This window comes from Halichoerus grypus, chromosome 6 (genome assembly GCF_964656455.1).
Source record: "Halichoerus grypus chromosome 6, mHalGry1.hap1.1, whole genome shotgun sequence".
NCBI classification, from domain to species: Eukaryota; Metazoa; Chordata; class Mammalia; order Carnivora; family Phocidae; genus Halichoerus; species Halichoerus grypus.
In genome coordinates, this window is record NC_135717.1 from 141109657 (window position 1) to 141135839 (window position 26183).

The window sequence follows — 26183 nt, forward strand, 5'->3', positions numbered from 1 at the left end:
GTATTTTCCAAGTCTATCATTTGTCTTTTCATTTTGTTTATAATAGTTTTTGCTATGCAGAAATTTTTACTTTCTTAGAGTTGTATTTATTCGTTCAATTATACTTTTAGGTTTTCAGTCATACTTAGAAAGTCTCCCACACTCTAAGGTTTTACTTTTAAAAATGCGCCGTAATTTCTTCTAATTCATCTAAAATTTATTTTGTGTTACTGGTACTACAGATAGAATAAACTTCTTTTCCAGATGACTACCCAGCTTTCCAACATCAGTTATTAATCCATTTTTCCCCACCATTTGTAATGCCACTTTCATTACATACAAATTCTGATATGTATTTGACCCTAATTCTGGGCTTTTCATAGCGTTCCATTGTCTAGTCATGGGCAGGTACAGAGTGTTTTAATTATTACAGCTTTATAATATGTTTTAAATATTTAATCAGGCTATTTCCTCCACTCTATGCCTTTTTTTTTTCAGAATTGTCCTGTTCTTTCATGTTTATTTTATATATTAACTTTAGAATTAGCTTGTCCAGTTGTAAAAATCCTACATCCATTTTAATGAGATAGTGTTAATTTTTAAATTATAGTAGAGAAAATTGGTATCTTATTACACTGTGTGCTCCTATCCGAGAACATGGTATGCCTTTCCAACTGTCCAAGTCCTCTTTAGGCCTCTTCTTCAGTGTTTAAAAAATTCCCTTCATGTGGATCTTGCAAATTTTATTTATATTTATTCCTTTGAACTTTTTCTTTTACTGTTGCTATTAGAAATGCGATTTTCTTTCATTGTATTTCCTAACATGTTATTGTGTGGCTATGTGAAAGTTTTGATTTAAAGAATGGCTTACAGGGTCGCCTGGGTGGCTCAGTCAGTTAAGCGTCGGACTCTTGATTTCGGCTCAGAGTCGTGATATCGAGCCCAAAAGGGGGCTTCTCACTCAGTGGGGAGTGTGCTTGAGATTCTCTCTCTCCCTCTGCCCCTCCCCACCAAAAACAAATCAATCTTAAAAAAAAGAATGGCTTACAAACACATGCATACATCCCAAATTCAAAACCATATACAAAACAAATTCTCTCTTTCCAAAAAACATAAAGTTATTTTTAAAGTTATTAGAATACGGGGCACCTGGGTGGCTCAAGTCAGCTGAGTGTCTGACTCTTGGTTTTGGCTCAGGTCCTGATCTCATGGGTTGTGGGATTGAGCCCTGCATTGGGCTCAGTGCTCAGCCTGGAGCCTGCTTGAAAATTCTCTCTATCCCTTCCCTGCTCTCTCTCTCAAATAAATAAATAGCTCTTTAAAAAAAATAAAGTTATTATAATATATATGTTTATACACAACATACAGACAACATGTTAGTCTATGGGCTTGAATATTCAGATAAATATAAGGTTTCAATATCAAAATCATCACATTTATATTATTATTTGTACATTTCTTTAAGCTACCACTGGGCTTTCCTTTTATTACAGGTAGGCTGTGAATCGTCTCCAGTTTATTAGGAAGAATACTTTTTCAGCCAGCTGGTAAGGGCAAGAGAATGCCAATTTAAATTTACTTCCCTTTTTTTTTTTTCTAACTCCTCTCCCTCCTCAAGGTATGTCAGTGACATCAGCTGATACATTCTAACTTCTTTCAGAAAAGAAAAGAAAGGAAAAAAAAAACCCCAACAACCAAAACATGCATTGTTCAAACTCCTTGGGTTCCTTTAGTTTCAGAGAAAAAATTAGGGAATTCTTTCTCTCTGTGGTATAATCTTGCTGGATTCAGATTATGTTTACTCAGTTTATTCTATAAGTAAGAAAGGAGAAACATTTTCCCTTTTGGTAACCAATGTGTTTTATCCCACATAATTCTGAGCTATTGTAGTGAAATAGAAAGAGTTTCGTCTTTGACCACATGGCCCCCTTCTTACCCACAGTTATCCCTCTTACTACCACTGTTTTGCCATTCTCTTCGGTCCCTGCTGGGCTCACATGCCTCAGTTAAGATTTTTTTCTTTTTCCTTTCTTGGTGACTGTACCAAGATGGCTACCAGAAGGAGAGGTGTTGACACATAAGTGATGTGCTAAGGCCGTTAGCTAGCAGTTGCCTATTGCTCACATCTTTTTCCCCCCTCCTTTTTTTTTTTTTTTTTCTGACTGAAGCTGGCTTTGTTTGATTTCTGCCCCGAATGAGGTTTTTAGAATATGCGAGGAAAATATCTTTGGTGAGAGAAAACAAACAAAATTTTTTTTTAAAAAAGAGTTTTTCCCTCACCATCCAAAATCTTTGTGATGATTTTGTTTCTGAAGATAATTTTAGAAAATCATCTCTGTACCATGAGAACACAGATTTGTCCTTGTTCTTGACAGCCCAAAGTGTTCAAGATGAGGACTTCTCTAAACAAGTAGCTTAACATGAAATGATTATGAATGTTTGGAAATTCCATGCTGGATACGTGGAGAGGAAAGTGTCACTGTGTTAGGAGGTGAACATTTTTGCATGGACTGAATGTACACGAATTCTTTCAAAGGAAACATATCTGTGCAATAGGTGGGGATGCAAGTAGGATGTGATTTTTCCGGCCACATAGTGCCATAAGGCAGGCTTGCAATCCGACAGATTGGATGGGAGCTCTAGCTGCATAACATACAAGGATCCTGAGTTTGGGTACATCTCTTAATCTCTTTATTTATTTATTTATTTTTAATTTTTATTTTATTTTATTTTATTTGTGAGAGAGAGAATGAGAGACAGAGAGCATGAGAGGGAGGAGGGTCAGAGGGAGAAGCAGACTCCCTGCTGAGCAGGGAGCCTGATGTGGGACTCGATCCCGGGACTCCAGGATCATGACCTGAGCTGAAGGCAGTCGCTTAACCAACTGAGCCACCCAGGCGCCCCTCTTAATCTCTTTAGACCTCAGCTTCTTTGATCCTCTTAACTGTGTGTGTGTGTCAGTGTGTGTGTGTGCGTGTGTGTAAAGGCTAACTTTGTCAAATCAGCTAAGATATATAAAAACACCAAACCAAGTGTTTAAAAAGTAGTAGCTACTATTTTAAGTTTAAAAACTGGGTGTGTTAAGAGTGTGTTAAGAGTGTATTATAAACATTGAAAAAACTGGAACGTGTTAAGTACCATCACAGAGTCAAATCAGTGGGCATTTAATTTGGTTACATTGAGCTGTTAGTGACAGTGAGCTGTTAGTGCTATGAAGACAAAATAACGTGTGGACCATCTCTTTGGGAGCAAAACTTTGCGTCAGCTGCACATCAGAGAGGAAGAATTTCAAACAACTAGTCTTTCTAAAACTACTGCTGCCATAAACCAAAGAAAGGTTTTCATATTTATAGTGTGACAACAAAGGTTGGCTGGACATTGTTTCAACAGGAATTTACGAAGTGTATGGAGATACCCAGTATGGGCTCAGTCTCCTTCTCCAAGGAGATTATTATCTCATTAGAGAAATCAAGATATCCATGAATAAAGCAATGAGACCCAGCCTTGTACTGAATTGAATTATGTACTGAATTCCAAAATGTGTTTCAAATGGAAAGGGTGCCAAAGTCAAATAGAAAGAGTGCCTGTCCAATATTGTGAAGATCTATTGCCCCTGGTTGCCTGAGATCACTGTCCACCCTCTCTGCCTACTTCTTTTGGAGAGTAGCTCTTCAGCTACAATCACATGATTGTGGGAGGGACGATCGATCATTTTTTTCCTGACTTGCTCTTTATACACGCCCAACCCTGCCCCATCCAGAGATGGGTAAGCGACCTGGGTTATTCCAGACTATCACCCTCTTGCTCACAAGGATCGGTCATAATTAGGGAATGACTCTGGCCAGGCTAGACAGAGTACTTTCCTGAGTATCTTTTGAACCGGAATTGGGGATTTATTTTTTTCTCTTTTTGGTGGTGAAGCTAGTAGGATGTGAGCCTGGAGGTGCTAATATCCATAGTTTCAACTTCATGGAGAAAATCTGATTGTGAGAATGATGGCAATGGTCAGAGAGAGGAGGAGATACCAAAGGGAGAGAGACAGAGGGAGAGTGGGGACCTGGTTCCCTTTGTTGTTGACCCTGAGTTTTGGACTTGTCATCCTTAGTCAAAGAGTCCTAAGTTAGGTGATGCCATCCTGTGAGACATTGCTTACCTCATTTGCCTATTTTGGGCAGCAGGGTAATGACTGCAGGTCCCATTTAAGTGTAGGTTGGGCTCCTTTCCGTAACAGTTTTCAAAGGAATCCCTTAAAATCAGAACAAGTTGTGTGTATATATGAATATTATTCAGAGAAAGAAGGAAATCCTGCCATTTATGACAACATGGGGTGGGGGGATTAGGGAGATGTTGTTTAAAGGGGCAAACTTGCAACTAGTAGATAAATAAGTTCTGGAGATCTAATGCACAACCTAGTGATCATCGTTAACAATACTGTACTGTAAACTTCAAAGTTGCTAAGAGACTAGTCCTTAACTGTTCTCAACACAAAAAGGAATTATAATTATGTGACATGATAAAGGTACTAGCTAATGCTACACAGTAATCATATTGCATACATAAAGAATCAAAGGATTAGTTTAAAAGAACCTAAATAAGTATGAATTGAATTTATATAATTGAGTACATGGCCTCCATCTTCTAGTATTAAGCAGAGTACTGTTGGTTTCATCACTTATTGACCTTATTGCTTTGGTTTATTTTGCTATACTTTACACAGCTTTAAAATATGTGTAATGAGTATACATGACTTACCTAAGAGGTAGTATAAGCTAATGGGTAAGAACACAGTCTCTGGAAAAAAGACTTTCTAGGGTCAAATCCTGCCTCTACAGGATTTACAGAACTTGTTTGTGGTTTGTTGGGACCTGGGGCAAGTTACTTAACCCTAAAATGTCTTAGTTTCTTTATTCGTAAAATGGTGGTAAAAGTAGGTATCTATCTTGTAAGGTTGTGTGTGATGCATGTTTAGTGAGTTCATGTGTTTAAAGCTATTCACATAACAAGTACTATCTAAGTGTTAATATTTATTATAATGACCTTATTCAGTTGTAACTGGATTCAATACAATCCCTATCACAACACCTTTATCTTGATTAGCACTCAGTAAATGTTAATTTCTGTGGCAGTGTATTTTTGGGTCTAGTTCCAGCTCTACACTGACAGTTGGCATACCGCTGTCACAGTAATCTTAGTAAAGTCACATTTTGACATGCTTTACTTATGCTAAACACTATCAGAAGCTGCCTATTATCTGTAGATCATGCTCCTTTTCAGATCATCTCTATCCTAATCGTTTTCATCTATTCCCCAGGATTGCCTCACATGATCATTTTGCTTAGTTAAAAGATTTTTCTCATCATTCAGTGTACATCAAGAACTGTGAGGAGTCTGAGATTTTACCTCACTTGCAAGCTAACAGATTAGCCTACCACTACTTCATGGATGCTGGCAGAAGACATGATGTTCCTGGGTCATTACAGTGCAGCAAAAAGCATGAGCCTCATGTTTGCATTGGTTGTCCTCACTCCAGAAGTCCCCTGGTGGGGGGGGTGCAGAGGGGCTCAGAGGGGTGTTCCACGTGCAGTGGGCTTGTGTCATGGCTGAAGAACTCTAAGCTTAGGGTGCTTAATATTCTTTGATTGAAAATCAAAACTCAATAAATGGTAATTTCATAAAGCTTAGTTGCAAGGTAGAATCTGAACGCATATTTGTTACTATGTTGCACTAAAAACAATTGGTCTGTCTTGCATTTTGGAGGAATCCTGTACCCATGTATGATTTTGTGACATCATAGATTGGTCATTGAAAAATATTGGTTCCCTAAGCCATGTAAATATTCCAAATATTGATACATTTCAATACACAATATTAAAAAATTTGTTAATACCGTCACTGACCTCAACAGAAAAATAATCAAGTATTGGGAAACAGTCAGGGTCACAGTATCAGATACCAGATTTCCAAAATTCTAATTTTCCTAATATTTTAATTTGAATAAATATTATGCTCTTCTAATATTCCATGAAGATTTTGAAAATCCAACTTGCAACTCAAACATTGACATAATTGCTTTTCTTTGAGACAAGTATTTTTTTCAATATGTCAGAAGCGTTGTGTACTTTCCATTTCATCTCACAGAATCCTTAAGAGGTTTGTACTCAAAAGTCAAGATTTTGAAAAATTAGTAATTTTTACTGCTTCATCAAAGATAGTCTTCGGTAATGGTGGTGAAGAATGCAGTAGTATTCTAGCCTAGCTTGCTGCTCCTGCCTTGTTCCCACGAAGTTGTCAGTAGTTGTACCATCACCATTTTTTCCCAGCATTAGTGCAAATGTCAACGCAGTGAAAACAGCGGGTAGCATCTTAGTATGACTATGAAAATAATTTTGACCTTGTGGGCCCAAGGGAATGGTCTCAGATACTCCCGGATTATATTGGACCATTCCTTGAAACTGCTGGGGAACCAAACCTGTTAGGGGGCTGTTCTAAGAGGAAATGGAAAGGAACCTGAACACAGTAAAAGCATGAAGGAAAGGCGATTTGAGAAATGGAACGCACAGATTCGGAGTCGTCTGAGAAAAGTTCAGGTCCAGATATCTGGGAGCTGTTAGAAAAGGAAACTGAATATGGAAGGTTCTGATATAATGATTTACATGAAGGAGACATCCATACGTGGTTTGAGGTCATGGAAGTGTACGTAGCAGAGTGGTTTAAGGCACGGTCTGCCTCAGTTCAAATGCGGGTTCTGCCACTTTCTTAATCAGTTTGTGCCTTGGCTTCCTCATCTGGAAAATGGGAAAAAGGGTACTACCTACCTCCAGTGATGGATGTGAGGATTGCAAGAGTTAATACTTGCAAAATGTTTAGAACGGTGCTTGGCACAAGGTTGCACATCTACACATGTAGTAATCCATGCACATGAAATCCATATATAGACATGATATATACATTTATATATATATAATTATGCTAAATAAGTGGAGTAAAAAATGGAAGTATATGAGATTGCTCTAGAATATTGGGAGAGAGGGGAGCTGAGGATTAAGTGCAACTGATAGGAGCCACAAGAGGAGGCTGTGATGAGGGAGGCAGGGGAAACCTTAGCACAGTACCTCATACATAGCAGGTGCCCAATAAATATTTGGTGAATGAAATGTTATACAGGGGCGCCTGGGTGGCTCAGTTGTTAAGCGTTTGCCTTCAGCTCCGGTCATGATCCCAGGGTCCTGGGATCGAACCCCGCATCGGGCTCCCTGCTTGCGGGAAGGCTGCTTCTCCCTCTCCCCCTCCCCCTGCTTGTGTTCCCTCTCTCGCTGTGTCTCTCTCTGTCAAATAAATAAATAAAATCTTAAAAAAAAAAAAATGTTATACAGAAGTCAGAAAAGATAAGGGCCTGAATATATTTACTTATGTTTAGCAAGAATAGGTCAGTTGGGGACTGAGACCCCCCATATAGTGCCAAATTAATATCAGAGTTTGATGTGAAATTTTTTTTGTTTTGTTTTGAGAGGCTCGGGGCTTGATCTCTTGACCCTGTGATCAGGACCTGAGCTGAAATCAAGAGTCAGATGCTTAACTGACTGAGCCCACCCAGGCGCCACCTTGATGTGAAAATCTTACTCTGTGCTTTAACCCTTAGAGTTACTGTCTTTTATTACCATTGTTTCATTACAATTTTATAAAACTAGCCTGGAGTCTCATTTTTTTAATAAGTGAATTCTGCCCATGATCACAGTTATATTTTTAGTCTTTTTTCTAAATGCCAACATTAGTCATTAGATAGAAGACCTGGTCATCAAGCAGGCCACTGGATGACTCAAGATTCCGTCATTTGACCTCATATTGAAAATATGAGGGCCAAACAGAGTTTATCTGACAAGCAGTACTGTAGCAGTGTTTTCTGCTTTTCAGTTTTACTGTACAGAAAAACAGAGTCAGTTCTAAAATACTGGTTTTTCTTCTATTTGGGCCAGTAGCAGTATGTTGCTTTTTATTGAGAATGGTCCAGTTACAAAAATCTCCGCTGGGGAGGTGGTTCTAACTGAATGCCAGCACCACATTTTTTGGCCTGCTTGGACCAATGGATTCCATTTAACTGGTGTCAGAATGAATTTCTCTAATTATTACATTAATTTGGCCACTTCCTTGCTTAAAAGCCTTCTGTGGAGTATATATTCAAGCCTTTTTAATCTGGCCAAATTCTGAACCCTCCCTGCAGAAACCCTATACTATCATTCCACTGGTCTACTTTCTTTTCTTTTCTTTAACTCTTCATTCCCCTACTTGTTTATCTTTTGTTAGATATATTTACGTGTATATTATGGTATTTGCGTTGAGTGGAATGTTTTTTTCTCTTATGGTATCCAATGGATTGTTACTGGTGCTTAAGAATATGCCATCGGTCAACCGAGGGTCTCAGAGGGGAGGGGGGTGGAGAGCAGGGTATGGAGTAATAGGGTGATGGGTATTAAGGAGGACACATGTTGTGATGAGTCCCGGGTGTTATATGCAACTAATGAATCATTGAACACTATAGCAAAAACTAATGATGTACTATACAGCGGCTAACTGAACATAATAAAAAAATAAACTTGCATAATTAAAAAAAATATGCCATCGGTTTTTGTATGTAGCCCTTTTAGACATAAATCTGTTGACTCTTTTAAAATTGAAATGGCTGGATTTAGAGACTATTAAATTTTCTGTGTGGACAACCATATTTTCCACAAATACATGACAGTTAGGTCTGTTTCTTTCCAATTATTATGCCAAATAATTTTATTGGCTTGCATTTACTAGAACCTACACTAAAATGTTCAGTAGAAGTAGTGATAGCTGGCATTCTTGTCTTTTTTCCTGACATTTAAAAGAATGCTTCTCAAATTTCATCATTAAGCTATATATGTGAGTCAGCATTCCAAATAGTTAAGAGCAAGGACTCTGGACCAACTTGCCTGGGTTTAAATTCCAGCTCTGTCACTTACTGCTGTATTATTTTGGATACATTAACCCTGGCTCGATTTTCTCATGTGTAATATAGGGGATGATAGCACCTAATCATAGGGTTGTTGTAAAGGTTCAATGAATTAATACTCATAAAATGCTTAAAACTATCTGATACACAGCAGGCACGATATAAATGTTCCTTATATAATAGATCGAATTACTCATTTGAAATTTCTCAGTCAGTATATTACTTTAATTTATATTGATTAATTTATATTAAATTTATATTATATTGAATAGCTTTTAAGTTCCCAAGATGTCATATTTCATAATGAGTTTTTAAAAATACATGGTTCACTTCTATTCAATATTGTACTGGAGGTTCTAGCTGGGACAATTAGGCAAGAAAATGATATAATCTAGAAGACATCTAGAAGACATCCAAATGGCCAACAGACACATGAAAAAGTGCTCAACATCACTCGGCATCAGGGAAATCCAAATCAAAACCTCAATGAGATACCACCTCACACCAGTCACAATGGCTAAAATTAACAAGTCAGGAAAAGACAGATGTTGGCGAGGATGCGGAGAAAGGGGAACCCTCCTACACTGTTGGTGGGAATGCAAGCTGGTGCAGCCACTCTGGAAAACAGTATGGAAGTTCCTCAAAAAGTTGAAAATAGAACTACCCTATGACCCAGCAATTGCACTGCTGGGTATTTACCCCAAAGATACAAATGTAGTGATCTGAAGGGGCATGTGCACCCCAATGTTTATAGCAGCAATGTCCATAATAGCCGAACTATGGAAAGAGCCTAGATGTCCGTCAACAGATGAATGGATAAAGAAGATGTGGTGTGTATACACACACACATGCACACACACACACACACTGGAATATTATGCAGCCATCAAAAATTGAAATCTTCCATTTGCATTGATGTGGATGGAACTAGAGGGTATTATGCTAAGCGAAATAAGTCAGTCAGAGAAAGACAAGTGTCATATGATCTCACTGATATGTGGAATTTGAGAAACAAGCAGAGGATCATAGGGTAAGGGAGGGAAAAAATGAAACAAGATTAAACCAGAGAAGGAGACAAACCATAAGAAACTCTTAATCTCAGGAAACAATCTGAGGGTTGCCAGAGTGGTGGGGGGTGGGAGGGATGGGGTGGCTGGGTGATAGACATTGGGGAGGGTATGTGCTATGGTGAGTGCTGTGAATTGTGTAAGACTGATGAATCACAGACCTGTACCCTTGAAACAAATAATACATTATATGTTAATAAAAAGGAAAAAAAAAGACATCTATATTGGAAAGGAAGAGATAGAACTACTCACAGATGACATGATATTGTATATAGAAATCCTGGGGGAAAAAAAAGAAATCCTAGGGAATTCATACAGGCATACACACATGTGTGCACATGCATACACACAAACTATGAGAACTAATAAATTCACCCAAGTTGCAGGGTACGATATCAAGATACAAAAATTAATTGTATTTATGTATACCAGCAATGAACAATTAAGAAGGAAATTAAGAAAATAATTCTATTTATAGTAGCACCAAAAAGAAAATATTAAAGAATAAGTTTAAAAAAAGTTATACACTGAAAACTGTAAAACATTTTTGAAAGAAATTAAGGAAGATCTAAATAAATAGAAAGATATCTCTTGTTCATGGATTGGAAGACTTGTTATGAAGATGGAAATATTCCTCAAACTGATCTACTGATGCAGAATAATCCCTATCAAAATTCCAGCTGCCTTTATAAAAAAGAATTTGACAAACTAATCCTAAAGTTATATGTAAATGCAAGGGTCCCAGACTAGTCAAACCAATCTTGAAAAATAATAAAGTTAGAGGACTCATTTCCTGATTTCAAGATTTACTACAAAGTGATATTAATTAATGCATTGTGGTACTGGCATAAGGATAGATACAAAAATCAATGGAATAGACTTGAGAATCTAGAAATAAATGCTTCCATTTAAGATCAATTGATTTTTAAAAATTTTTATTTATTTTGGGGCACCTGGGTGGCTCAGTCGTTGGGCGTCTGCCTTCGGCTCGGGTCATGATCCCAGGGTCCTGGGATCGAGTCCCACATCGGGCTCCCTGCTCAGCGGGAAGCCTGCTTCTCCCTCTCCCACTCCCCCTGCTTGTGTTCCTTCTCTCGCTGTGTCTCTCTCTGTCAAATAAATAAAATCTTAAAAAAAATTTTTTTAGGGGCGCCTGGGTGGCTCAGTCGTTAAGCGTCTGCCTTCGGCTCAGGTCATGATGCCAGGGTCCTGGGATCGAGCCCCGCATCGGGCTCCCTGCTCGGCGGGGAGCCTGCTTCTCCCTCTCCCACTCCCCCTGCTTGTGTTCCTGCTCTCGCTGTCTCTCTCTCTGTCAAATAAATAAATAAAATCTTTAAAAAAAAAAAAATTTTTTTTAAATTTATTTTTATTTTTAAAGATATATATATATATATATATATTTTTTTTTTTTGAGAGAGAGAGAGAGAGAGGGGGCATGCAGAGAGGGAGGGGCAGAGGGAGAGGGAACGAGAATCTTAAGCAGTCTCCTCGATGAGCACAGAGCAGGATGTGGGGCTTGATCTCAAGACTCTGAGATCACGACCCTGAGATCACTACCTGAGCCAAAACCAAGAGTCGGACACAAGCAGCTGTGCCACTCAGGTGTCCCTAAGATCAATTGCTTTTTGACAACAGTGTCAATGCAACTCAATAAAGAAAGAATAGTCTTTTCAACAAACGGTGCTGTGGCAACTGATGTCTACATGTAAAAGAATGACATTGGAACCTTACCTTACAACATATACAAAAATTAACTATGTTTAAAAACTCATAGAATAAAACACAGAAATAAATCTTATGACCTCAAATTAGGTAGTGGTTTCTCAGATATGACACCCAAAGCACAAGAAACAAAAGAAAAAGAAAAGAGACAGCACAACTTAAAAACTTTTGAGCTTTAAAGGACATTTTCAATAAAGTGATAAGATAAACCACAGGATGGGAGAAAATATTTGCAAATCATGTATCTGATAAGGGATTAGATTCAGAATACATGAAGAATTCTGACAAATCAACAATAAAAAGACAAATAACCCAATTAAAATCGGGCATAAGATTTGAAGACGTTTCTCTAAAGAAGATACACAAATGACCAGCAAGCCCTTGAAAAGGTGTTCAAAATCATTAGTCATTAGAGAAATGCAAATCAAAACTATAGTGAGATACTTCTTCACACCCACTAGGATGTCTATACTAAAAAAATAGGCAATAACAAGTGTTAACAAGGATGTAGAGAAACTTGAGCATGTGTACATCTCTAGTGGAAAAGTAAAATAGTGCAGCGTTTTTGTAAAAGAGTTTGTCAGTTTCTCAGAAAGTTATACATAAGGGTTACCATATAATCCATATGATCCAGCAATTTTACTCCTAGGTATATAGACATTGAAAACACATGCCCACACAAAAAAATTATTCACAAATATTTATAGCAGCATGATTCATAAAACCCCCAATGTGGAAACAACCCAAATGTTAATCAAATGATGACTGGATAAACAAAAGGTGTATATCCATACAATGGAATATGATTCAGTCATAAAAGGGAATGAAAGACTGACATGTGCTACAATAAGGATGAACCTCGAAAACATGCCAAAGGAGAGAAGACATTCACAAAAGATCAGTATCATATGATTCCATTTATATTAAATGTCCGGAATAGGAAAATTCAGAGAGAAAATTAGATCAGTGGCTTTTAGGTGCAGGGGGTAGGGACTGGAAGTGACTGCTAATGGATATGGGATTTCTTATTGGAGTGATGAAAATGTTCTGGAAAGGTTGTACAACTTTATGACCGTACTAAAAACCAGTGAATTACATACTTAAAAATGGTGGATTTTATGATATGTGAATTACATCTCCTTAAAAATGTTAAAAAAATGCATGGATGATTTAGCTTTCTAGTATTTAATTCAGGATATTTGCATAGATGTTTGTGAGTGAAATTGTTTTTTGCTTTTCTATTCTTACACAGTCTTTATTTAGTTTTGGTATCTAAACCTGAATCATCTGACTTCTCTCTTATGTATGAACGTCTTTGTTTCTCTTCAGGTCTAATTCCACGTTAGCACTAATTCCTAGCCCCTCCTGCCTACTTAAGGACTTAATTCTGACAAATTCTCCCTCTCTTCCCTACATTAATAATTTTTTCCTCTCTACTATTTCCTTGATAATTCTAATAAGTATTCAAAGTGATGTAATGCTTCTTACTGTGAAAGCACATTCCCTTGACCCCACATTTATCTCCAGCAACTACCATGTTTCTCTGTCCCTCATGATAGCAAAACTTACTGAAAAATTTATTTATGGTTACCAGCATCTTTTACTTCATCCTCTCTTGGATCCATTTTATTTTATTTTATTTTATTATTTATTTAAAGATTTATTTATTTATTTGAGAGAGAGAGAGAGTGCTAGCAGGGGGAGGGGCAGAGGGAGAGAAGCGGATTTCCCACTGAGCATGGAGCCCCAGGTGGGGCTTGATCTCATGACCCTGAGATCATCACCTGAGCCAAAATCAAGAGTCAGTTAACCAACTGAGCCACACAATCGCTCCTCTTGGATCCATTTTAATCAGGCTTTGTCCTCATTTAGCCACTAAAGCCACCAGTTAGCTCCACCTTGTTAAATTCTAATGATCAGCTCTCTGTTATCATCTTACATGAACTCGCAGAAGCATTTGATTAAATGATAACTCCCTTCTTGAAATATTTTCAATTTAGTTTTGGGCTGCTTCGTTCTTGACTGTATCACTGAAGGTCATGGTTTTTTGTTAGCTGTCAGCTGAAGACCGTGCTCCAATCCTACAGACCACCACAATTCCTTGCCATATGGGCTTCTCTAACAAGGCTGCTTACTTCATCAAGACCCAGAAGAGAGTCTGTGACCTCAGCCCTCTTTACTTTTGGATGTTTCACCTGATTAAGTAGGCCCACCAGTATAGTCTTGCTTTTGATTAACTTAGAGCAGATTGATTTGGGACCTTAAAATTACATATCAAAATACCTTCACCTTGGCCATATTGTATTGGTTAGAAGCAAGTCACAGGTCTTGCCCACACTTGAAGAGTGGGGATTCTATAGGGCAGGAAACACTAAGAGATAGAAATCATAGGAGCCATCTTATAATTATGTCTACTGTACTCCTTATCTGTTTGATCTCTAAAATTGTAATTACTCGGGACTCAGTTCTTGTGTCCCTTTGTCTGTTATGCTGAATATCTTTTGCCTCTCCACATTTGCTTTCTCCCTTCTCTTCTTTGATTTGTGCCCTAAGAGGTGATTGGAGTACACTGTATCAACAGATTCCCTTGTTCTTGTGTTTCCTGTTGGTCATTGGCAAGAGGATGAAGTTGGGCTATTTATTCCTCTAGCCTCTTAACTACTGTGTTGCTTCCCTTGACTAAAAGTTATAGCTCTTGTCAGGGAGCCCTCTCCATTCAGCCACCTCCTTTATGTTCCCAGGAACTCCTACCTCCTCTTACCCCTTTAGGTTCCTGCTATTGGGGTAGTGAATCTACCTCATTATGTTTTACCCTAAACTCTACCACACCATTTAAATGACCCTTTGTTAGACTCTTCTCAAGTTATATGGTTGGAGTATGCTCCTTGGACTGATGGGTAAGTCTACGTGCTCTTCCTTGCTCATCTCATTGAGTCTCAAGGATTTAAATTTCATGATTCCACTGATGACTCCTAAAGTTTTATCCATAGCCTGGGCCTCTTCCTTGCAATTCCTACTTGAAATTTCCACTTGGGTATCTTCTATATATCACAGACTTTACATGTCCCAAACCTCCAACTCTGATTCTCACCCAACTTCCAAGCTCAAACCTGACCTCTCCACATACTTTCCAGTCTCAGTAAATGGTAATATCTTTCTTCCAGCTACAGAGGCCAAACAGTCTGGAGTTATTTTTGGCTTTCCCCTTTCTTTCACACTCCCCATTTGATCTAACAGCAATCCTCTTCTCTCTCTCTCTGTTCACATTTTAACCACTTCTTACCACCTCCACTGCTTTCATGTTGGTCTAAGCCATCATCATCTCTAACCTGGACTACTTGAATAGACTTCTAACTAGTTTCCTTGCCCCTTTCCATGCTCTTCACATTTCATTCCAGTCTTTTCTGAACAAGGCTGTCATAATGATCTTTTCAATATGTAAGTCACATCTTGTCTCTTGTCTCCTCAAAATCCTTCGGTGGCTTCTCACCTCATAAGGAGTAAAAGCTGAAGACTTTAAAATGGCCTAGGTGATCTGGCCTTCTGCTACAGTTCTGACTTTGCTCTTACTACTCTTCTTGCTTACTCCATTCCTGTTTCCTTGCTGTTCCTTGAAGTGTTGTGCATGCCCCTGCCTCAAAGCCTTTGAACTCCCTGTGCCATCTGCCTGGGACATTTGTCCCTTACATATCTATGTGGCTGGCTCCCTCAAATAACACCTTTTCATTAAGTCTTCTCTGGCATTCTCTATAAATAGCATCCTTCCTTCCACTTCTGTGCTCTTTTTCCTCCTTACTTTAGTTTATTTTTTCTTCCTAGGACTTTTATCCTCTGAAGTACTATGCATTCTCTTGTTTATTTGTGATCTGTTTCTCATTCTGTTCTCCCCAACCCTGCAATTATAATGTAACCTTAATACATTAGGGACTTTATTTTGTTTGCTCATTTTTCCCCAGCACCTAGGATGCTGCCTGGCATGTAGTACAGCTCAATAAATAGTCGTTGAGTAAATAATTGAGTTGCTTAATGAAAAAGTTTGTGTGATTAGGTATTATAGTGGTTTGGTAAACAACACCTATAAAATCTCTAGAGTTGCTTTGTTTGGGGGCTCCTGATCCATGGTAATGTTGGAGATAATGCTGATATGGTTATGGTGCTAGGGGGTCTTTGGATCAGTTCTGTTCTTAAGATTGTAATTTTTTCTCCTACTTTCTCAGGTCCAACACTTCCTAATAAACCACAGTCCCTATCATCAAGTGAATTGTTGTTTAAGCCTCCTCCATGCTCATGGTGGTCCCAACACAGCTGCAGCTTCAGGCAGGATGCCTGCTTCTGGCTACTCATCTGCCTGAGCCTTCCTTGCTCACTACATTGCCTTTCTGTTCTGTTTCTGGTCCGTGGAGATTTTTATCTTGATTCTGTACCCAGCTAATGTCATTGGGCTTTTATCTTTGTATACATTTCCAATCATGGCTGAGGGTTTGGAACAGAAAGGGCGTGGTAATTTATGAACTCACTAAACCATCTTGACTAAAAGTCCCCATGAACTTCCAAACAATGTTCGAATTATTGCCAAATTTAAAATCTAGGAGATAGCACATAAAAATTCAGGTTTACAGTTTATCTTGAAAATTTGTAACATCTGGCAAAACCTGGCCTACATTTCTGCATAAGACAACTGAGTGGAGGTAAGTAAATACTAAGACCCTTCAGTGGGTCAAGTACTTTACAGGTTGCCAAGTTCTCACCACTGCACATTTTCTTAAACTTGATAGAGATGATTTCACTCCTTTGCCTTATCTGCCTAACCCCTGTAGGCATTTTAATTTGTGACTGCTATTTTGGGTATAGGATGAGCTAAAGCATCAGGTAATTTATTAAGAGGTTAAAAACAAAACACCACCAAAACCAAAAACACGTTTTTTATTTTGAATAGTATGTGTGAAATGGAGAGAGAGAGAGTGAGAGAGAGAGCATTCTATGTTTTTTCTCCCTAGTGCAAGTCTTTTCCAGTCCAAAATTTCCAAGCCTACTAAACCTGCAACTTTTCCATTTTAGGCTAGACTTCTTCCCTTAAATAAATTTCTTTTGGCTAAAACTCTGTATCAGGGAATACCCTGGAATTGAGTGAAGCCATTACACAGTGAGTAACACAGCACTGAGAATGTAAGGTGTCTATAAGATTTCTCCAATTCAAGAAAGAACTCTTTTGATGATACTGACAAGCTTTTCTTCCTAAATTGAACTGAGTAGTTATGAGAAACAGATTTTTCATGTATACAAGAATCTAGGTGATCAGCTCCTTTGGCCCAACTACTGCAAATATTCTTCCCAGAATATAAAAAGCATTTTTATACTTCTTGAATTATAAATTTCTGGTTTATACTGAATAGTGACCTTCTGTCCCCAAATGTACAAGTTTGTACAAGAGTAACCATGGAATGGACATTTGCCTAATTTATGTGATTTGTAGAATATCAGAAAAACCTACTGCTTCTCATGCTTTCCCTGCCAGTGAGTCAGGTGTTGAAAAGACAATATTTCTGATTTATTCAGGTTGATGTAATGAAGCTATTGTTGAATAGCAGCAAATAAATCCTCTTACGTTTGTGCCATTTGTCATGTCATTATAGATTTCAAGTTTGCAATGGTGGTTTACATAATGCTACTTGCTATTTTCTGAATACTCTGCCAGAAGACTTAATGACCCTATTACTTATTACTTACATACTTACTTATTACTTACTTAATACTTACCTGTGCCTAGGTAAGGGGGCTTGTTTGTGGTCCAGATAGATTAATTTTTGAAGTATGTTTTTGAAGTTATAATTGTAGTTCATTTTTCTGTTTTGTTGTTTCCCTTCCAAAAGTTAGAATTCCTTCAAAACATTTACTGATGTTTAATCTCTACATTTCCAAGGGAGAGTCACATGGGACAAGTTTTAAAGAGAATCAAACATTAAGCACAAAAGTGAGCAATAAAATTAGATATTATTAATATTTGTCTAATCTAAGTTTTTGTTTTTTCTCCTCAACGTGAGTTGGATCAATTCACCTTGAATTACATATGTTTTCATTTATCATTTTTATTTTTTTGTTGTTTGAATACAAGTCTTGGTGGTTGATTTCATTCAACATTTGAGGAAATCTTTAACTGCTTGCTTAGGAATTAGAAGGCATGTTACAATTTCTTGGAAAGGTATGGTTCATAGAATGAGTAGGAAAATGGACTTTGTGGATCTATCTATATCACCTGAGCCTATGGTTAGGTAATCTTGTTTGAGCTATCTAGATTTAAGAGTCTCCCTTAAGTCAGAGTAGGCTCTTTCTTTCCAGAAGTTCTAACAATTTCCTTTTCCCTACCTTACTATAAACATATATATATATATATTTTTTTTTTTTGAGAGAGGGGGGAGTGGGGGATGGGCAGAGGGAGAGGGAAAGAGAGAACCTTAAGCAGGCTCAGTCCCAGCACAGAGCCCCACAAGGGGCTCCATCTCATAACCCTGTGATCATGACCTGAGCCAAAATCAGGAGTTGGATGCTTAATGGACTAAGTCACCCAGGTGCCCCAGTTCACATATGTTTCAAGCTGAAAGCCCTCCATATATTTTTTTAAAAAATCACTCTACAGATTGGGGTAACCTGTCTTTTGAGGCTCTGGGATGTGTTGGAAGTTCATCTTAAAATTCCAACTGCAGTAGAGTTATTCTTAAAAAGCAGCCCTGCCTTTTCTGCTTCCCTAGTAATAGTGTGGGTATCCCTTCACACTGAACTACAACCTACCTGATCAGGACCTACAAGGCATCTCCTTTAGTTAGACTTCTCAAGTGGCCAAGACACAGGGTCACTCAGGTAACCTCACACAAATCGGGTTATTTTGTAAAGACATGAGGAGATGAACATCTTAACACGGTGTCCTTCATGGGATCCTATTCGTCATTGTTCAGCATTAAGCTACTGTAGCTCTAGTGATCTAATAGAATCTTTGGTGACCTGGTCATTTGCCTGCCTTAAAGTGGGCATCCATTGCTCCTCTCAAATTCTAATGTCTCAACCTTCCTTAATTTCTGCTTCTCTCTTTTTCTGACTCATTGTCCACTGTTCTTTTTTTCCTGTTGCTTCTGCCTACCTCTTCTATTCTCTCCTCTCTCTCCTTCTCAAATTCAAAGCTACTTTTGATCTTATTTGAACTTCTAATACCTTGCTACTCAAAGTCTCGTCCTCAGCCCAGTAGTAACAGCATTAACTGAGAACTTGTTAGAAATGCAGAATCTCATATCCCTCTTCCGGACTTGAATCATATTCTGTATACTAACAAGATCCTCAGATCTGGAGAAGTGTTTCTCCAGTGTGCTAACTGCTTAACTTTCTCCCTGCCCTTCTGCTCCCACCTTCTCATCTGTTTTCATTCTTTCACCGTCATTATTTAGTTTAGATCCCGCAGTCCATTATTTGAATGACACTCTCACCAGTAGTCTTAACTCCCTGTCTCTTTGTCTCTTAAGGATTTCCCCCCCCATATATGTGATAAAAGCCAAACTCTGAATGAATGCATCTATGTTCTCTCTATGTCTATGACTGAACAACCTGGCACTGTCGCAAAAAGTCACCCATCAGGGCAGATTTATGCCAATACATTGGGCCCTTTAAGTCTGCCAATTCTTTGTTCCCCTGGTAAATTCTCTCCCTCTATTTTCAAAAATTGTTTTAAACATTCTATACTTTATTTGAACCTCAAATATTCTTAGCTCCTCCTCGGTCTCAGCAGATGACTTCACCTCCTACTTCCTGAAGAAAATAGAAGGGATCAGATGGGAACTCCCTCAGCTTCCTGCTACCAAATTCATACAGTTCCATCTGTACCCATGTTCTTCTGTTTTCCTCCTATTTTAGCATAGGATGTAGTCTTCTGATCATTTAAGGCCAATCTCACCACTTGTGTTTTGGATTTTATCCCTTCATGCCTTATCACGGACCTACATTATCCATTCCTCCTCATCACCTCTACTCTGCTATGTATTCAACATATCCTTCTCAGTTGGATTATTTCCAGTTACATTTAAACTTGTTCATGTCTCTCCTATCTTAAAAACAACCACCTTTTCTTGACTCCCACTTTCCCCTCCAACTCCATTCAATCTTTCCCATTTCTTTAAATCTGAATTTTCTAAAGAGCTTTCATTATTTAGTGAGTCCATTTTTTCACCTCCTCAACTTTCTCCATTATAACAGTTGTTTCTAGCTCTGCACCAGAACAACTGTGGCCAAGGCCACAAATGACCTCCATAATTTAAATCCAATGGATGTTTTCCAGTAATTTTTTTCTGATCTCTAAGCACTCTTGTCCACTCTGAGTTTTTTTGTATTGTGTTAATTTTGGCTCCCAGGACACAATGCTATCCAGGTTTTCCTTCTTACTTTTCTAGCATTTCCTTCTTTATTACTTTGCAGATATACCCTTCCTGGTTAGTGTGTTCTGAGCACTTTTCCCTTTCCACTTTATATTCTGTTATAGGTTAGGTTCTCTAGATCACATGTTGTTGTGATAGAGTTTGGGGTGCAAGCTGTTCATTACGAACCAACACCTGTGGAAAGAAAGCAGAGAGTGTGGGGGCATTCTGAATCATGGACTCACCCACCATTAAATTGAAATGGCTGAGCCTTCATACACCTGCCTTACTCATTCACTAGAAGTGAGGTGCCCAGAAAAGACATGAGATCCTTCAAGGAGATTCTCTTAGCTGAAGAAGATGCTGAAGGAGCTGAGAGCGGAAAAATATCTGTTGGGAGATGTGAGTGATATATCTTTGTGTCTATCGCATATTTTCTCTTTGGATAGTATTTTCCGTATGCATGGTTCATTTTCATCGATTGGCTAATGATTCTCAAATTTATACTTCCAATCCAGACCAGACCAGACCATACACTGAATTGCCTATTCAGGATCTCTACTTGAGTGTCTCAAAGAATTTTCAGGCTCAATATGTCTAAATCCCATAACAGATCTTAATATTCTGTGAATCTATTCACCTCTCTCCTTTTCTACTGCTATTGCTCTAGCTCACACTCTCATTTTCTCTAGGCTGAACTCCTGCAAAGTCACTCCGTTTGGTCTTCCCATATCCACTCTACTTCTTTCATCAGTTTATTATATTGCAACCAGAGCAATATTTTTCAAATTCAATTTTGAATATGTTACCTCTTCTCCATGCCTGAAATCCATACATTGAGGGACTTAACATTGTTGTTTTAGGGAGAGACCAAAATAATGCATATAGCCCTCAAGGGCTTCTGTGGTTGGTGCCTATCTGTGTCTCTAGCCTAACCTCAACCTACTCTTATCCTCAGTTCCTGCATTCCAGTGGCACTGATTTATTATTTACTTTTTAATTTTCTCTAGTGGGTTCACAAGAGTCTTACAATATTGTTCTCTCTACTAATAATACTCCTCTCTTATTTTTCAGCTTGTTGGCTCTTCTCCATTTTTCAGCTCAAGCCTCATTTTTTTCAGGTAAGCCTTCCTTAAGCCTCTCATATTGGGTCAGGCTCTCAGAGTATTTTGTTTTATTTCTTCTTAGCACATGTGTTAGAATGTCAATGTATACTTATTCATGTGATTATCTGACTACTATTTGACTTCTCCATTAGTAACTTTCATGAGTACAGAAAATCACTATCCATTCTTCAAAGTCTGCTGTACTTAGTGCGCTGTCTGACCCAGAGTATGTTCTCATTACATACTTGTTGAATGAATAACTATGTTCTAAGCTAGAACACCTGACTGGATTATTAGTTGCCATTCAGTATGGAGTCCATCATGTAAAATTTTTGTTCCAGGCTCTTAGTTTAGCCTATCAGTTGCTTCTGGGGAGGAAATTGGTTGAGGTATATGTAGTCCAGTCACATGCAACCAACCTCAACCAACCTTGAATTAGAAGTTACATGTGGTTGCTTTCTTAGAAGGTGCCTGTGGGTACAACTGGTCTTGGAGACTGAGAACCTCTTCTCCAGGTTAGACTTCTGGTTTATTTACATTAGAGATTAGATGACATTAGATCAGTCTTTGGTGGATATAAGAGGAATCAAATCTACCCATACTTCTCTTTACTGACTGTTATGTGTAGTAACATTCTAAACAAATCCTTAGTAAGCAAGTCTGTTGAATGTGCTATTAACTCTGATTGAGTACAGTAGGAAAATTACCTTAGGAATGTTAACTACAGTAACTGACATTGCACAAAATCTAAACATTTTGTTCATACAAGTGCACTAATACTAATGGCTTTCATTTGACTGGAAAATTCTCAAAGTGATTTGCTAACACACAAAGTTCACCAATACCAACCAGGTCTGAACTGCAGCTGGGGCAGCTGGATAATGCTGTACAATTAAGCCTTTTCAAAATGCAAATTCAAAAGAACACCTTATTCAACTGAAGCTTCAGGGGAAATTTAGAAAGGCAAATGCAATTATGCAAGTTGGACAGCTGCCAAAGGAGGAGTTGGCCAACATCTTTAATTTTGCAAAGAGGGTCATTATCAATTTTTATATATAAATCTCCATCTGCCCCTGGAGAGATAATGAGCCCTCTAGGGTACAAAGTGAAGAGATGTTTTTTGTGGAGAATCAGTAATATGTAAACAATAATGTTGATGCCAAGATACATATAGCATCTGCTATCAAATAGACAACAATACTGCATATAATCAGACAATGCTAAGTAGTGACCAAAGTCTAGAATTTTCATTATGCATGAATTTTTATTTTTCTATTGTGAACAACTCCCTGGTGATATTGGACAGAAGACAAGTATGTCACATCATTTTGTCTCTCAAAGTGCTTAGAAAAAAATCTAGTTGAACATATGCAAACAACGAATGTTTAGAAAATAAATGATAGTAAATACTTATTTATTATTCTTCTTATACCCAAAATAAAATCTTGAACTCAGTAAAAATTCTTTTAGTTTATCTTATAGTCTTCTTTCTCTCTTGGGAAACTAAGAAATCAACTGACAAGGGTTTATTTTTTATATCAAGAATTTATAAATAGGGGCGCTTCTTAGCCTCAACTTTCCAATTTGTAAAATTGGAAATATAATAATTATGTAACTATTTATGTAATAATTATGTAAAACATAAATAGTACCTACAATTACATACGCTAATAGGCCTGACCCAAAATAAGTATTTGATAAATTTGCCATGAAGTAGTGAGCTATAGAAGAAAACAACCTAAGAGCTGAAAGGAGCATCACTAGAAAGAAGCCTCAGGGCACACAACATAAGGAAGAAGACCATTTGAAAGCAAGAGCCATCAACAATATCAAATGCTGCAGAGAGCTCAAGGAAGACAGGAAGAGAAAAAGATTTGGCAATATGGAAGTCATTGGTGACCTCCATCTGAGCGGGTTGAAGCAAGGTAGAAGCAGAAGTCAGACTGTTGTAAGTCAAAGCACAGAGGAGAGGTGAGGAAATGGAGATATGTAACTAACTCTTTTAAGAAGTGGAAGGAAGGAAGGATGGAAGGAAAGAAGGAAGGGCCATAGGAAGAGAAGGATATAAAATTAAGGATTATTTTTAATTGGTGAAACTATACATAAAGAACCAATAGACAGAGATTGATAACACAGGATACAGGAAGATCAACAGAGTGAGGTCCCAAAGGAGGTGAAGAAAATGGAAACCAAAGCATAGAATTATCTTGAGCAGGAGTAAAGACATCTCTTTCTGTGTGCCAAGAGGAAAAGAAGAAAGGATGAGTGCAGATTCTGAGCTATTGATAGACAGGGAGACAATATCACCGGACGGTTTCAATTTTCTCAGTGAAGTAAAAAGCAACATATCATTTGCTGAGAGTAAAGGTAGAATTGGTAGGATAGAGATTTAAAAAATGAAATTAAAATAAAACTGCTGAGTAAAATGGGAGTCACCATAACCAGAGATACAGAAAAAAAATATTGCCAAGTAGTGTTGAGGCCCCAACTCTGCTGTGAACCATGACTGTTCCATGGCACCAATGTACTAGTTCATGTAATCTCCAGCAGTACTTTGCAACTCTAAACTATTCTTGTAAGGACTCTACAATTATTTTTAAGATCCCAGGTGTATAAAGATGATTGATGATTAGATTGATCTAGATATGAGTTTTTTGAAAGTTTGGTGCAAAGGAAAGATTCATGGCTTCAAATGACAAAAACCCAACTCAAACTAGCTTAAACCCATAAGAAAATTGATCAGGCCATATAACTGGAAATTTCAAAGTATATCTGGTTCCAGGGGGTTAACCACTGCCATTGTCTTTTTCTCCAGTTCCTGACTCTGCTTTCCTCTCTGTTGTCTTCTTTTTCAGGACAATTCTTCCTTATTGGTGGCAAAGGAGAACACTTGAATCTTAATCCATTGTTACATAGCCATCCCCCTCAAAAAGAGAGCACATCTTTCCCGTTAGGTTCAGAAATTATTACAGAAATGACTCCTATTTATCTTCTTGGATCACAGGTCCATCCTTAAGTCAGTCATGTGGCCCAGGCAATGGAGTACTCTGACTGGCTACCCCTGGAGCTGGTGGGTGGAGTAGATTCCATTCAAACCACATGGACTAACAGTGTATGTGGGAATCTTTATCCAAAAGGAAGAGATGCAGGGCTGACAAAATGAATAAAAAGGAAAAACTCAAAAGCATGTCACTTGTCTTCTTTATTTTACTTTCCAAGTTATATCCTTTGCATTCACACTAAACATCACCTTTTAATGCCCAGACCTACACTTACGCTTTTTATATTTCTGAAACCCAAGCTCAATCTTTTATTTTTCACTTTCTCCTCTACACATTCTCATCATTCTGTTCCTTGGTCTCACCCTCTATTAATCTACATTCAAAATACTAATCTTCACTTCTTAAAATCCTTCATTGACCAAGATTGTTTCAATATTTAAAAAGCAAGGCTATTTTAATTTTTTCAATGAATTCAATTTAATTAATTAATTACTCATTCTCAAAATGGCAATGGCATCAAAATTAATTTTCAAAATATCTCTTTATATTTAAGGACATAGTATGAAGTAAAAGGTACAGATAGCCTGTACACATATATTATTCCACAGATAATTCAGTGAATAATATATTGGCAATCTAAATGTAATCAATGTTAAACCTAGGAGTTAATACAAATTGGATCATGGTTACTTCTGCTTAGAACCCTTTAGTAGTTTCCATTTCTCTGAAGGAAAAGACCAAACACCTTAACATGGCGCATGGAGCCCAGCATGGTCCAGCTTCTGCTGCCCCCTCCTTACGTCATAGCCCCTCTGGGCTCACTCCACTGCAGGCTCACTGGTCTTCTTTCAGTCCTTCCTACATACCACACAACCTCCCACCACAGAATGCTCTGATAGGCTCTTATTTTTGCAGGCAAGTTTTTCTTTTTTCATCCTTTGGAGCTCTATTCAAAGTTCCCATCTTCAGAGAAGGAAAAGCCTTCCCTGACCTCCTTGACCACATCATTTCATCCATTAGATTAATTTCAATTTTTGTAGCATTGCAATCTTGACTTCTGTTGACACAGTTATAGCTTTGCAGTTGTTTGTGTGACTACTTCATTATAGTCTATCATACTCACTGCATTGTAAGTGCTAAGGAAGATAGGGACTGTTGTGTCTCTAATATCCAATACATTGTCCTGCACATTGTTGGCACACAATAAAACAAATATATATTGAATGAACCAATATATTTATAAATTCTTTTTTTAAAAGATTTTATTTATTTGAGAAGGAGAGAGAGAGAGTGAGCGAATGAGCAAGAGCTTAAGAGCAGGGGGAGGGAGAAGCAGAACCCCCGCTGAGCAGGGACCCCCCTCCCCATGCAGATTTTCATTATGATTATATTTTATAGCAAAACATGGAAGATATTCTAAATTAGCTCTAAGTTAGTCCTGCAGGGTGGTTCATGAAAAATGTATTCTTTGTTGTTGTTTTAAAAGTTTTTTAAATTTATTCATTTGAGAGAGACAGAGAGACAGAGATTGAAGGAGCAGAGGGAAGGGTCAGAGGGAGAGGAAGAAGCAGACTCACCAAGCAGGGAGCCCTACTGGGGACTGAATCCCAGAACCCTGGGATCATGTCCTGAGCCGAAGGCAGATGCTTAACAAACTGAGCCACCCAGGCGCCTATGTTGGTTTTAATAGATACTAACCAACGATTTTTCCAACTAATTTTATCTTAATGATTGACTACTTCAGATCCTATATGCCCAAAATAAGCCTATTTTCCCAGTAGAATAGAAAGGTTTTCTTTGTTTATTGATCATATCCCTTATATACACCCTTCACCCAGAATTAATTTTATATGTATGGATATATTTTACTTTGTTCCTGTCTCAAAATTTATTATTATATTCATTGAAAATTTTATCTCCTTCATTTACCCCTGAAGTAG

The 26183-nt window shown here is 37.9% G+C and overlaps 1 long non-coding RNA gene across 2 annotated transcripts in view; it reads left to right on the top strand.

The window, feature by feature from the left end:
* The window catches only part of LOC144382151 (uncharacterized), a 61621-nt gene extending 37201 nt beyond the window's left edge, over positions 1-24420 (top strand). Inside the window, exons 1-3 of one of the 2 annotated variants that reach the window (XR_013448586.1) lie at positions 20214-20537; positions 21210-21256; positions 24097-24420. This is a non-coding gene — a long non-coding RNA (uncharacterized LOC144382151). Of the gene's footprint in view, positions 1-20213; positions 20538-21209; positions 21257-24096 lie in introns of those variants that run through there. The other variant, XR_013448585.1, reaches the window with a different exon arrangement.
* Positions 24421-26183: the final 1763 nt, after the last annotated feature.